The sequence below is a fragment of the Chrysemys picta genome, chromosome 10, assembly GCF_011386835.1.
Source record: "Chrysemys picta bellii isolate R12L10 chromosome 10, ASM1138683v2, whole genome shotgun sequence".
NCBI classification, from domain to species: domain Eukaryota; kingdom Metazoa; phylum Chordata; order Testudines; family Emydidae; genus Chrysemys; species Chrysemys picta.
Window position 1 is genome coordinate 48,078,126 of NC_088800.1, and position 13,826 is coordinate 48,091,951.

Sequence of the window (13,826 nt, forward strand, 5' to 3'; positions counted from 1 at the left end):
ATTCCTCTTACAGTATATCCTGGTCCACTCTGGGTCTGGAGCTGGAGTGCTAAGAACTCAATGTATTCAACTCCCCGCTCAAATCCTCAGTACATCAGGCCCCACTAATGTGTCCAGTGTAGGGTACCACACACAAACACACAGGCTATGCAGCCTGTATCATTGAGGCATTATTGGAGCACCCCTCTGTGACCAATTTGGCCTCACTCGGACAGAGGTTTCTTATCTTCCACTGTCTCTCCACTGCCTAGCATATAAAGGGAATGAGGGCTGCAGATTACCCCACTACTCAAAGGGGCTGTTAGCAGGTGGGGACTCACTCTGGTTACAAACAGGCGCTCACTCTTGCCTCAGTTTCCCCTTCTATGAAATGAGAATGAAGAGGTGTCTAGCCTAAAATCCCTTTGCTTTAGCTGTGTTGAGATGTGCTCAAGTTTGGGGCAAGGCAGAACATAGCTGAAGCCTCAGTTTCACCTAGGGAATGTCACTGCAGAGACTCTCTCAGAGATGGGATCTGAGATGCTGAGAGTCTTTAGAACTTAAATGGATAAGACATGTGCATTGCAGGGAAGAAAGCTGCAGAGTGATAGGTGCTGGCACTCAGTCTCTGAGATCCAATGTAAATGAGATTCCACAAGTGTGAAAGGAGCGATAACTTTCCTCTCGGAGTCCATAATAATCTCCACCAGATTGCCTGGCTAGGTCTCAGCTCCTGGAAGCTAGAGATAAGTGCAAAGAAAGCTAATGTCGGGCCCAGAGACAAAGAATGAAACCAGCAAATATTAGCCATCTGGGGAGTATGGGAAAGTGCAAGGGGAGAAAGGGGGGCAGGGGGAGTCAGGGGAAGCAGAGATCAGTGAGAGGTGGGGACTGGGGAGAGCAGAGATCAGAGAGAGAGGATGTGGGGGGGAGCAGAGATCATAGAGAGGGAATGTAGGGGAAGCAGAGATCATAAGATGTGCGGGGAGCAAAGATCAGAGACAGGGAACTGGGGGAGCTGAAAACAGAGAGAGCGGGGGTGGGCGAGCAGAGAGGGAGGGATAACTCAGTGGTTTGAGCATTGGCCTGCTAAACCCAGGGTTGTGAGTTCAATCCTTGAGGGGGCCACTTGGGGATCTAGGGCAAAATCAGTACTTGGTCCTGCTAGTGAAGGCAGGGGGCTGGACTCAATGACCTTTCAAGGTCCCTTCCAGTTCTAGGAGATGGGATATCTCCATTAATTATCATAGAGAGAAGGGATGGGGAGCAAAGATCATAAAGAGGAATCTGGGGGAAGCGGAGAAGAAATGGGTGTGACAGGTTCCTCCTGGGGTGCCACCTGGAATTGGGGTACCACTGAGCCCCCTAACCCACCAGCCTGGGCTCCCTCTCACACTGTAGTGCTGTGACAAGCTGCAAAGCCCCCCAGCCTGCACTTTCACCAGCATTCATATCCAGGGACACACCCAGCCACAGGCTCTCTAACCACCAGCTTCCCAGCCTGGGACCCCAGAGCAAACTAACGCAAACTAAGCTTAATATACTAAATAGATTGATAGATATGAATAACAGATTCTCACCCTAATTGATAGTACAGGCAGGCTACAGAGTCTTAAGGCACAAGCTGCGTTAGCTTTACAACTTGGGTTTCTCAGATCTTCATGCACAAGCTAGAAATCCCTTTAGCCTGGGTCCAGCACTTCCCCCAGTTCAGTCTTTGTTCCTCAGATATTTCCCAGGAGTCTTCTTGTGTGGGGAGTGAAAAACCCTGATGATGTCACTCCCGTGCCTTATATAACTTTTGCATATAAGCTTGGATCCCAGACCTATCTGTGGAAAAATACTGACATCCCAAAATGAAGTCCAGCATCATGTAGCCTGGTCACATGTCCTTGTAGAGTCATAGCAGCCATCACTCTCAGGCTTTCTGTGGTGTTCTCAGGAAGGCTCACCAGGTGGGAGATAAGCTTCTCCCTAATGGCTCATTGCCCTGAATGGTCCCTTCCCAACCAGCTATCTAGACTGAAAGCATCTTGTCTAGTGGGCGTTATCCAAGTGTAACTACATTTGAAATACAGATACATAGTCAATATTCATAACTTTAGATACAAAAATGATACATGCATACAAATAGGATAATCATATGCAGCAAATCATAACTTTTCCAATGACATCTCACATGACTTATCTTGTACAAACTGCATCATAATTATGTAATAATCATATCATAATAATATCACTCTGAAGAATATGGGGTACAGTGTCACAATGGGGTCTGGGGGAGCAGAGATTAGAGAGGAGATCTGAGGGAAGCAGAGAAGAAAGAGGGGTCGGGAGAGCAGAGAACGGGGGGGGTATCTGGGAAGAACAGAAATCAGAAAGGGGCTTAGGGGGAGCAGAAATCAAAGGGTGAGAGAAAAGTTCTGGAGTGGGGAAGCAGGGATCAGAGAAAGGGTGTGGGGGGAACAGGAATCGGTAGAGAATCTGAACTAAATTCACTGCTGGCATTAGCAGGCATAACACCATTACTGTGAGTGAGGTTGCACCTGTTTATCCAGCAGTGTGCTGTGCTTCTCTCTAGGGTAAGGGCCTGCAGGAGAATCTGCTTGGGGGCCAAGGGAAGAAAGATCAAGGAGTTTGGAGTTTGCTGGGAGAAGAGTCCAGGTGGGGGGATGTCAGTGCAGGGATTCTCCATCTGAACTGACTTTCAATCCCCAGCCAGGTGAGCTGGGCTGTGCATGTAACCACACTGCCTTTTGCCCGCAACCTTTATGTCCTTGACGTAGAGCTCGAAGCAATCACAATGGGGTTCCCAGTGGCCGCCCAGGCAGGGAGCAGATGGAGTTGATTATTCGGGCACCCGTCTGCACCAACTCACAGGTGATGCTTTGAGAGAAACAGGCAGCGACTTGCGTGAAAGCAGGGAGGGTTGGGAGACTCACAAGGGACCAATGGGATTATCCTCAAGCAGGGCCGGCTCTGGCTTTTTGGCCGCCCCAAGCAAAAAAAAAAAAAAATGGGGCGGCCAGAACGGCAAAGCAAAACAAAAACAAAAACAAAAACCCTGCGGCGCAGCTGGAGCGCGGGTGCAGGGAGACTCCCTGCACTACAGATGTACCCCGGCTAGCAGGGGGAGGGAGCGGGCGGGAGAGAGAGAGAAGGGGGGCGGCCAGGGCTTCAGCGGGGCGCTGCCACGCGGCCCCTCCCACCGCACCGCCTGCCGGGAGGGCTCCGCGCCGCTCCGGTCGGCGGGGAGGGAAGGACGTGAGCTGCTCTGCCGGGCTTGCTGCAGGGCGCTCCTGTCCTCTGCACCGCTGCCCCCTACAGGGCGGCCGGAGCGGAACAAAAAAAAAGTGGCCGTGCTGCCCTAGGATTGGGCGGAATGCCGCCTCCTACAAGCTGCCGCCCCAAGCACCAGCATGCTCGGCCGGTGCCTGGAGCCGGCCCTGTCCTCAAGCCCCTAAACTCCACAGGCTGCTCAGATTCAGAAACGGGGAGAATCACGGGGCTGGGCCCCTCTGCTCACTATGAGGAGACTGGTATTTTGTGAGCACTGGGACCAGAAAAGTGAAGGGTTTTAGTCCTGGATGCATCTAGGACAGCATTTCTCAAATGCGGCCATCGTGGCCGCATGCAGCCACCAGGCGGTTTCCCTGAAGCCACGACAACTTCCTGAGCGGTGACATGGGGGAGGGAATGCCCCTTCCCCTCCCTCCCTGTTGCTCCTGGATGCACTGCTCTGCACGTCTCCGGGGGCAGGTGGGCACAACGCTGAAGGAGCAAGGTGAGTTTTCTAACTGGGGAGGGATAGGGGGCTTTGTGGACTTCAGCCCTGGGGTGGTTGGGTGGTGGGGAATTAGGGAACCTGGCTGCAGACCAGGGCTCCAGCGATGGGGCTTCAGGCCTCAACACCCAGCTCTGGCCATGGGGTTTCAGGAGCTGACCCCCAGGTCTGGCCATGCAATCCTGGCCTTCAGCCATGGGGCTTCAGACTCCAACCCCTGTCCACATGGCGGTGGGCTCTGATCCCTGGCTCTTGCTGTGTGGTGCTGACCCCTAATCCTAGCGGCGGCTGCTGGCCCCGAGCACTGACCCCTGTCTGCGCTCCAGTGGCTATTAGCCCTGGGTGAAGATCCCCAGCTGCGGCTGCTGGCCCTGGGTGAAGATCCCTGGTGCTGGCCTTGGGCTCCAGCGGGTGCTGGCTCTGGATGCAGACCCCAAATGCCAGCCCCCAACGCTGGCGGCGGCCGACCCTGGCTGCACACGCTAGCCCCCAGCCCTGGCTACTGCCCCCTGGGCACTGCTCCTGGATGTCGACCCTGGGTTCTGGCAGGTGCTGGCCATGGGCGCTGATCCCCAGCCCCGGGTGCAGATCCCCAGCCCCAGTCGTGTGGCAGCAGGTGTCAATCCAAGGCCCCGGCAGGTGCTGGTCCTGGATGCCAACCTCCAGTCCCGGTTGCACAGCAGCAGGCGGGTGCTGGCCCAGGACACTGACTCCTAGTCCTGGCAGTGCAGCATCGTGCATGGACCCGAAGAGCCAACTCTGGGTACCAACCTACAGCCCCGGTCGCACAGCAGTGCGTGCTGGCTCCAAGTGCTGATCCCCGGCTGCACAGCAGCGGGTGCTGATTCCCAGCCCTGGGCGCCAATCCCCAGCCCTGGCCACACAGCTGCGGGCATCCACACTGGGTTCCAGTGGGTGCTGGCCCAGGGTGCTGACCTCCAGCCCCAGGCACTGACCCACACACCCAACCACCTGATGGAGGGGCCCCCGCATCCATTGCCCCTGGCCTCTGCTGCCTCATCCCCCCACCCCTCCATCCATCTTCCTTGACCACTGCTGCCTCACCCCCAACTTCCATCCAGGTCTTAACTTGCCAGGTCTTGCTGTGAAAAGTGATATTAACAAACATACAAATATCATTTTTCACAGTATTATTTTTATTACTGAGTACAGAAAAAACCCTACATAAATAAATTACAATGATTTGGATGTATATACATGCATATTTTTTTGTTTTTCCTAAAGTTAAGTATTTTAGGAAAAAGTGTCAGTGCGGCCACCAGCAAGAGTTGATGGCTGCACTCTGAGGCCACCAAAAAAATTGTTGTGAGAACCCCTGATTTAGGAAGAATGCACACAGCTGTGCCCGTGCTGCCTCTGCCTTGGGAATCAAAGCCTTAAATATGCACCCACAGCTTCGCCAATGCTGCTGCAGGGCCTGATGTGGCAGCCCTGTTAAGTGGATACATAGTTGGTTAAACAAGGCAAACAAAGAGTAACTATTAATTGAATTATGTCAGATTGGAGGGGGGTCCCAAGTGGGATTCCAAGGGGGTCTGTTCTGGGTCCGGAGTTCTTCAACATCTTTATTAATTACCTGGATGTCGGTATAGAGTGCATACTGATCAAATTTGCACATGACACAAAGCTGGAGGATACCAATACTTGCTAATACTTTGGAGGATAGGGCTAAAATTCAGCAAATCTTGATAAATTGGAGAACTGGACTATAGACAACAAAATGAAATTCAGCAAAGACACATGTAAGGTGCTACATTTAGGGAAGAAAAACCAAATGCACAAATACAGAATGGAGGGAAACTGGCTTGGCAGCAGCACTGCTGAGAAGGATCTGGGAGTTGTGATGCAGTTGCAAAAACAGCAAATGCAATTTTTGGTTGTATTAACAGAGGCATAGCATGCAAGTGATGGGAGGTGATAGTAACACTTTACTCAGCGCTCGTTAGGCCTCAGCTGGAGTACTGTGTCCAGCTTTGGTCACCAATGTATAGACAGGATGTAGAGAAACTGGAAAGGATCCAAAGGGAGTGACAAAGATGATCAGAGGGATGGAACACAAGCCATATGAGCAAAGGCTAAAGGAACGCAGGGCCGGCTCTAGGCACCAGCAAAGCAAGCAGTTGCTTGGAGGCGGCAAATTTGCAGGGGCGCAAGAATCCAGCATGGGAGCTGAGAACCATCAGGAGGCCCTGGGAGCTGTAGTTCCTTGGTTAGCTCCCTGCCTATAGAGCCAGCCCTGGAGCAGGGAAAGAACTACATTTCCCAGAATTCCCTTGGCCGCAATTAACAGCAAAGGGAGGGGGAAGGAGTGTGGAACTGAAACCTCATGCTGCAGCTTGCTGTGAATGGTAGGGACCGAGCCAGCTCTAGCTTTTTTGCTGCCCCTAACCCCAGCCCTGGCTCCCCCGCACTCCCGTGTTGCTCCAGCCCTGGACTCTCCCCTGCCCACACCCCCTGCTGCCCCAGCTCTGGCCCCCACCTGCACCCTCCTGCTGCCCCAGCCCTGGGCTCTCCCGCCACCCGCATCTCCTGCCACCCCAGCCCTGGGCTCTTCTCCCCGCCACACACACCCGCATCTCCTGCCGCCCCAGCCCTGGGCTCTCCCCCCACCCGCATCTCCTGCCACCCCAGCCCTGGGCTCTTCTCCCCGCCACACACCTGCACCCCCTGCTGCCCCAGCTCTGGCCCCCACCTGCATCTCCTGCTGCCCCAGCCCTGGGCTCTTCCCCCCCCCCCGCACCCACACCTCCTGCTGCCCCAGCTCTGGCCCCCTCCTGCCGCCCCAGCCCTGGGCTCTCCCCCAAAGAAAGAATTGGGTGGACTAAATGGACAGTGTACCTCTCTATCTGAAGCCTAGCAAGGGAGGTACGTGGATCCCACTAGAATTTAAAATGAAAAGTAAGGGAGGGGAGGCTCTGGACCTGGGCAGCTTTAGATACAGTACCAGGCACGTAGGAGGATTTACACTTTTGAGCCATGGAAGCAGAAATGGACTTTTCCTTTCCAGATTTAGCTAATATTCAGAAAGGGAATCTAGCACCTGCCTTCCAGATATGAACACCTCAAAATTCAGGAGTGCTCAAGCTCAATTTGGGCAGCTGTTACTTAATTTCTCCCAAATCAAATATACTGATCCACTGTAACTTGCTGTAGAAAAAGTAGAATAAATTGAGCAAGAAATGCTTCCCAGTGGTTATTAGGACTGGAATTGCTATTTTCAACAGCCATTGCTTTTTTTTTTTTTTTTTTTTTTTTTTTTTAGTTTTGGTTTTATTTCTTTAAAAGGAAGACAGTGATATTGCATTGGCAAATTCCCCATAGAAACAAAGAATGGAACAAAAGAATAATAAAGCCACCTCAACTTTTCCTCATTTATGTAGGATAGCCTTATAATATGCATCCAGATTGCCTTCAATCACACAAGCTGAAAATTATTCCACTTTACTGCAGTTCTGTAACCATATGGGAACCAATCCTGTCTGTGTTCTGTGCACATCCAAAATTCCTGCTGAATGACCCACCCTGGGAGCGAGTTACCAGTGACCCAGGGCTGGGGTGGCAGGAGGGTGCAGTTTCGGGGGGAGGGAGAGAGAGAGAGAGACCAGGGCTGGCGAGCGGGGGCAGCCAAACATTTTTTTGCTTGGGGCAGCAAAAAACCTAGAGGCGGCCCTGAAGGAACGGGGTATGTTCAGTTTGGAAAAGAGGAGATTAAGGGGGGATATGATAGCAGTCTTCAAATACTTGAAAGGCTGCCATAAAAAGGTGGAGAAAAGTTGTTCTCTTTTACCACAGAGGGCAGGACTAGGGACAATGAGTTCAAACTACAGCCTAGCAAATATAGATTAAATCTGAGGGAAAAACTTCCTAGCTGTAAGCACAGTAGGACAATGTAACAGACTGCCTAAGGAGGTCATGGAAGCTCCTTCGCTGGAAGTTTTCAAAAGGAAACAGATAGCCATCTGTCTTGGATGGTTCAGACACAATAAATCCTGCATCTTGATAGGAGGTTAGCCTAAATGTCTGTGATTCCCTCACACAGCTGTGCCAGTGCTGCTGCAGGCCCAGCTTGTCCTGTCGTCTATGCAGTTTTGGGTGGATGGCCTGGGGCATCTGTAGGAAATGTTTGGCTAGGCACTGACCTGCTGGAGGAGTCCAAGGGGGTGTGCTGCAGTCGCATTCAGTATCCAGCCCATGCAATAGTTTCCATTCAGTGTTGTCTAGTCTCTCTTCCCTTCCTTTCTGAGGCCTCTTGGAGAGGAGGTGAGTTCCCGTGGGCTTTGCTACGAGCAATATCATGGTGACACACAGTTCTATAGCTCCTTCTTGGCACCTCCATGGGGTTGTGTGTCCCTCATCACCGTGGTATATGAAAGATTAACAGATATGTCACCTGTGCACTGGAATGGGTTACCCAGGGAGGTGGTGGAATCTCCTTCCTTAGAGGTTTTTAAGGTCAGGCTTGACAAAGCCCGGCTGGGATGATGTAGTTGGGGATTGGACTAGATGACCTCCTGAGGTCCCTTCCAACCCTGATAGTCTATGATTCTGTGTGAGGTGTGCAAATTGTCTATAAGAGATTAGCACCTGCACAGGGAGCAACTAGCTCAAATGGACTGCAGGGAAGGTTAGAGTGGTGCAGGGGGGGATGAGGAAATGCTCCAAAGAGCTGCCAAAATGTTGACCTCTCTTGCCATCAAACTGCTTCACCCTCCTACCCTAAGTGTGGGTCTTGGGCCCATCATCGCTAATCCTGTCCATCATGGTAGCTGCTTCCGCTTGGCAGGAAGTGATGCCCCTTGCTCTTCAATGAGGATCAGGGGGCAGGACTAGGGAAAATGGGTTCAAACTACAGCCTAGCAAATATAGATTAAATCTGAGGAAAAACTTCCTAGCTGTAAGTACAGTAGGACAATGTAACAGACTGCCTAAGGAGGTCATGGAAGCTCCTTCGCTGGAAGTTTTCAAAAGGAAACTGGATAGCCATGGGGACTGTGCCTCGGTCTTCTCCAGGCTGGACTATGATAACTCACTGTGCTGTATGTGGGCCTACATATGGAAGCCACACTGAATCTCCAGTTTGTGCAGAAGGCAGAGCCCATCTCCTTAGCTAAGGAAGGAAAGCACCGGACTCTTCACACCTGGGTTCCTTGCTCTCCGATGGATCAACATCTGCTTCCAGTGCCAATTCAAGGCCAGGGACCTGAAAGGCCAGGGAATAGCTGCATCAGACACCTCCTCTCCATCCTGGTCTAACTGAGATAGCTGTCCTCCCTTGGAACAATGCAGTTGATAGTGCCCAATGTCGAGTCCTTGGTGAGGCTTTCTCCACTGAGATGTTCAAGTGCAGAATAAGCACACAGAGGAAGACCAAGCCTGTCATTATTCCTAGTGTGTTGCAAGACTCTCCTCTTTGTAAAGCCACACTGCAGCAATTACAATGACAGCAATTACAACCCAGAACACAAGGAGCAAAAGCCACGACCCATGCAGAAGCAAGGAGCATAGTCTAATATGAACGTCTCTGTGCATTACCATAAGTGAACCGTGCAGTATTGGGTATCCTTGTAGTATCATACACAGATCTCCTGGATTGAGCATGCAGCCCAAGTTTATTTATTTACCAGCTCTCAAAAAAGGGTCCCCAGACAAGGATACAGAGGCATTTGAGGTCTTCAGGGTTGGGGTGGTCTGATTCCTAAAGCAATCTCTGCTTTGTAATCAGTGACAATAATTTGCCAAGGAACCCTCAGGGTGATAAACTTGGGGTGATTCAGCAATGGATGACAGGCAGTGGAGAGACACATTAGGGACCTGCCTCTTTCCCATTCCAACCCAAACAGGTCAATTATGGCCTAGCCCATTGGCAGTGCTGGACAGCAGAAAAGCTGATGAGCTATCAGTTGGGCTGAGAATGGCTGATTGTTGATGCCCAGTCAACCTGTGGAATTCGTTGCCAAGGGATGTTGTGAAGGCCAAAACTATAATGGCATTCAAAAAAGAACAAAGTAAGTTCATGGAGGATAGGTCCATCAATGACTATTAGCAATCCCATGCTCTGGGTGTCCCTAGCCTCTGTTTGCCAGAAGCTGGGAGTGGACAACAGGGGATGGGTCACTTGATGATTGCCTGTTCTGTTCATTCCCTCTGAACAGGGTTACCATACGTCCAGGTTTCCCTGGACAGAGCCTCTTTTTGGAGCCTGCTTTCTCTGTCCCAGTGGGGTTTTCAAATAATAACAGCAAATATCCTGGTTTTAGTAAAGCAGACAAGCTGCAGCTCAGAAAGAGCCCAGATTGGTCCACTTCCTGATTGGTCCCTCCCCTGCATCTGCAGCTGATTGGTCCATTCTTCTGATCTACAACTGATTGGTCCATTCATTGCTAATGCCCCAGGCCCCTTAAAACTCTTTTTTTTTTTGCTCCGCCCCCCTTTTTGGCTCCGCCCCCGTCCCGATATATTATACTGGTAATCTGGTCACCCTAACCTCAGCTAATCAGGAAGGTATCAAAACCTGGATTTGCATAGCTGACCTTAGGCCCTTGGCTCTCCATCAGAGCGGCTCACCTTTCTCTTTCCCTTCTACATATCTGTTATGGCAGTGAGAAAATCTGTGGGCTGCACACTTTGTGCAGTGAAGCTGGAGTTCAAAGGGAGCCTTTCCTGTGCGGTTGCTAAGAGGAACCTTCTTGTTGTAGCAACAGCAGCACAGTGTGAGCTGTGAATGCACAAAGGAAGCAGGTGGTGCCTGCTTAAACCTAACCCCTCTCTTGCTAGTAAAAAGTTCCTCAAAGACGCCTGGCTCCCCTCATGCTGCAGGCTACCAGCTCCTCTGTAAGTTTGGTGTCCTACTGCCTTTTCCTAGGCAGCTTGCAGCCTTGGTGGAGTGTATGTCCGAGCCCCCTGTGGCCAGGACAGCAGAGAATGGGATGGCTGATTTGCCTTTCAGCTCTGGAGTTTGCATAGTTCTGTGCGTGTTGCTGTTTGAAGTGGCAGACACCTGGCAACGAATTGTTTATCACGAAAGGCTGGCCTTCCAGTGAAGGGTGACACCAGTTATCTCTGGAGCCCAGAGTCTGTCCAGGAGCAGCAGCAGCAGTCTAGGAGAGACGTCTTGGAATGAGCTAGCAGGATAGGGGCCAGGTACAGGTGGTGGATGGCTTGGTACTACAGGCCGTTCTCCTCAACCGTGAGTATCCAGGGCTGCAAATGGGGGTAGGGGACCATGAACCATCTCTCTTTGTCTCTCACATTAAATTAAGTGCTGGCAAAGGGTGCCAGACTGACAGCTCTGGAAGTGCACTCTTCTCATTAGCAACAGGACAGACACAGCTCAGGCGGTGCGCACTAACCTCTTCTGCGCCATGCAATCACCTGGCAGCCCTAATCTGGAGAGACCATTTCAGAACAGGAGACCCCCATCCCCATGACGTCCTTAGCTTTGCTGCTAGCAAAGGGGGCAGTTAGCTCCTGCCATTGTAGGGCCCCTCACAGCTGCGAGGAGACAGGGCTCAACTGTAATGAGGAGCAAGAGGATTGTTTGCTGAGCCTGCTGGACACAGACAGACCCTGGGATCCTCTCTGGTCTCTAGTTCTCAGGCTGACTAGTGCTAGCTAGTGTCAGTGCTTCTGTAGCTCCTGGCCAGAACTCTGCAGCCACGGGTAGACTGCTGCCCATGCTGCAGCGCGGAGCGTGTTTTTTGTGAGCGTTGCATTTTGAAAGCTCATGTGTCAAGATATCTTTCCATCAGAAGTGGTGCAACATGATCAGATGCAGTGTCAGATATAACCAATATGCTTTTACGGCCCTGGGCACCAGAGTGTCGTGATGGGGAGCAAATCATTGTGGATAGCGGAGTTAATGACTAGCAGCTGGGAAACATGGCCCTGCTTTGGGTTACAGAGAACATGGGAAAAATGAATTAGCAATATTTGGGGTTGCACTGGATTTCTGTCACTTGAGTTAAGAAAATCAATGCTTTAAAAATTGCCAGGAGAGAACTTTGTTTGCATGGTGTCACCTCTGTTTGATTAGTTCAGCAATGTGTGGTGTTTACTGAAGTAGGATTTGTCCCTGATAATTAGGCACCAACAAATCAGATGTAAATCACTCATTTACATGAGATATGCAATGCAAACTGAGCAGGTTCCATTTTGATGGAGTGAACAGATGCAAAAGACTGTGTTGTCACCGTGCCTCAGTGGGTCACAGTTGAGGATACGAGATTCAGGACAAACTGCTGAGAAATAGGGCAGACTTACCCAAAATTAGTGATTATTCTATTATTAGATAGACCAACCCTGAAACAAAAGTAAACTTCTGTCTTACCACATCGGTTAACTAGAAGTCAGAAATGCAGTCTCCTTAGGCATTCCAGCACTCATTTCACCATCCAGACACTAGACTTTATGATGAATCATAGAATATCAGGGTTGGAAGGGACCTCAGGAGGCCATCTAGTCCAACCCCCTGCTCAAAGCAGGACCAACCCCAACTAAATCATCCCAGCCAGGGCTTTGTCAAGCTGGGCCTTAAAAACCTCTAAGGATGAGTTTTTATTGAAAACCAATTTCATGAGACAAAGGGTCTGTAGCAGGGGGGACACCCGCTCCTGCCCTGAGAGGTTGGAAAAACCTTGCAGAGGGCTGGGGCTGGGCAAGGTAAAACCCTGGCTGATTGGGGGAAGTGGCTGCAGCTGGGCCACACCCTAATCAGAGCCCAGATGGCCAGTATAAAGAGGCTGGGATCCAGGAGTCCAAAGAGTCTCTCTCTGTGTTCAGGGAGAGAAGGGTCTGGCTGTAGGGAGCTAGACACAGGGTACCTGTAGTGGAGCAGGGTTAGGGAAAGGATGGGGAGCGCCAGCCTGGAAAGCCCCAGGCTGTGACCTAGTATTAGGCTAAGGGGTACTGGGGGTTGCAGAGGGCAGCCCAGGTCGAGTCCAAGGCAGCAGGTCCAAACCCCCCTTGCCAGTGATGAGTGGCCTATACTGCAGTCTGCCCCAGTGAGCGGGGGCTAGTTGGTGACTGGCAGTGGCCTAGTGCTGAGGCAAGGTGGGGACAGTGGGTGGGGGTTCCCCAGGGAGGGGAGACCCAGATCTGTGGGGTACTGCTGGGGGGCAGCATCCCAGTAATAGGGGCACCGGGTCCTGGGAGGGACACGGGCGCCAGAGAACGACAAGTCGGATCATCGGCCTGCAGAGGGTGCTCCAGAGGCTGGTGAGCTAATTCCCTGGATGACCAGCAGGAGGCGCTGCAGGGGTGAGTCTGGACGTCTACAGGGTCCTTCTAATCCCAAGAGATCAGCCACACAGCAAGGTCAATATATAGCTCAGTTCTTACCTAATAATCACGCTGTTGCCAATCCTTTAGTATCTAATATATAAAGGTTTATTTATAAGAGAAAAGAAAGAAGAGAGAGTTAAAATGGTTAAGGAAATCAAATACATATAATCCTTGCAGAGTTCTTAAATCAGGTTTGAAGCAGTGACGGAATAAACTGCTGGCTTATAAAGTCCTCAGTTCATTGATTGGAATGCTCCTTTTAGTGTAAGTCTACAGTCCAGAGATCAGAGCAGGAAAGAGGCAAAATGAAGATGCTTCTAGGGTCCTTTATATCTTCTCCCAGGTGGAAGGCCTGCTCTCAGTCTTAGTTTGTGGAAAAGTACAGGCACAAGATGGAGTCCAGGGTCACATGGCTGCTCCTATGAGTTATCAAAGAATACAAGGGCATTACCCATATTTTGGCTAAAGCATCCACAACTCACTGGGCAGGGACAAGCTTCTTCTGTGGCCCATTTTGTCCTTTAATGGGCCATCTACTTGAATGGTCCATGTGCAATGTGCTGACTAGACTGGATGTAAACTACCTTGTGAGTGTTACCCCAGAAGCAAACATATGAAATACTGGTACATAATCAATATTTATAACTTTAGATACAAAGATGATACATGCATATAAACAGGATAATCGTATTTGATAGACTGAATCTTTTCCATTAATACTTTACATGGCATACTTTGTACAAGATTTGTTTCAATTGTCTAA

At 50.9% G+C, this 13,826-nt stretch overlaps 2 protein-coding genes across 18 annotated transcripts in view; both read left to right on the top strand.

Moving 5' to 3' along the window:
* The window catches only part of CCDC33 (coiled-coil domain containing 33), a 323,029-nt gene that overhangs the window by 285,516 nt on the left and 23,687 nt on the right, over positions 1-13,826 (top strand). The gene's annotated exons all lie outside the window — the stretch shown is intronic.
* LOC135974000 (uncharacterized) overlaps positions 1-13,826 on the top strand; it is a 59,238-nt gene that overhangs the window by 18,861 nt on the left and 26,551 nt on the right. The gene's annotated exons all lie outside the window — the stretch shown is intronic.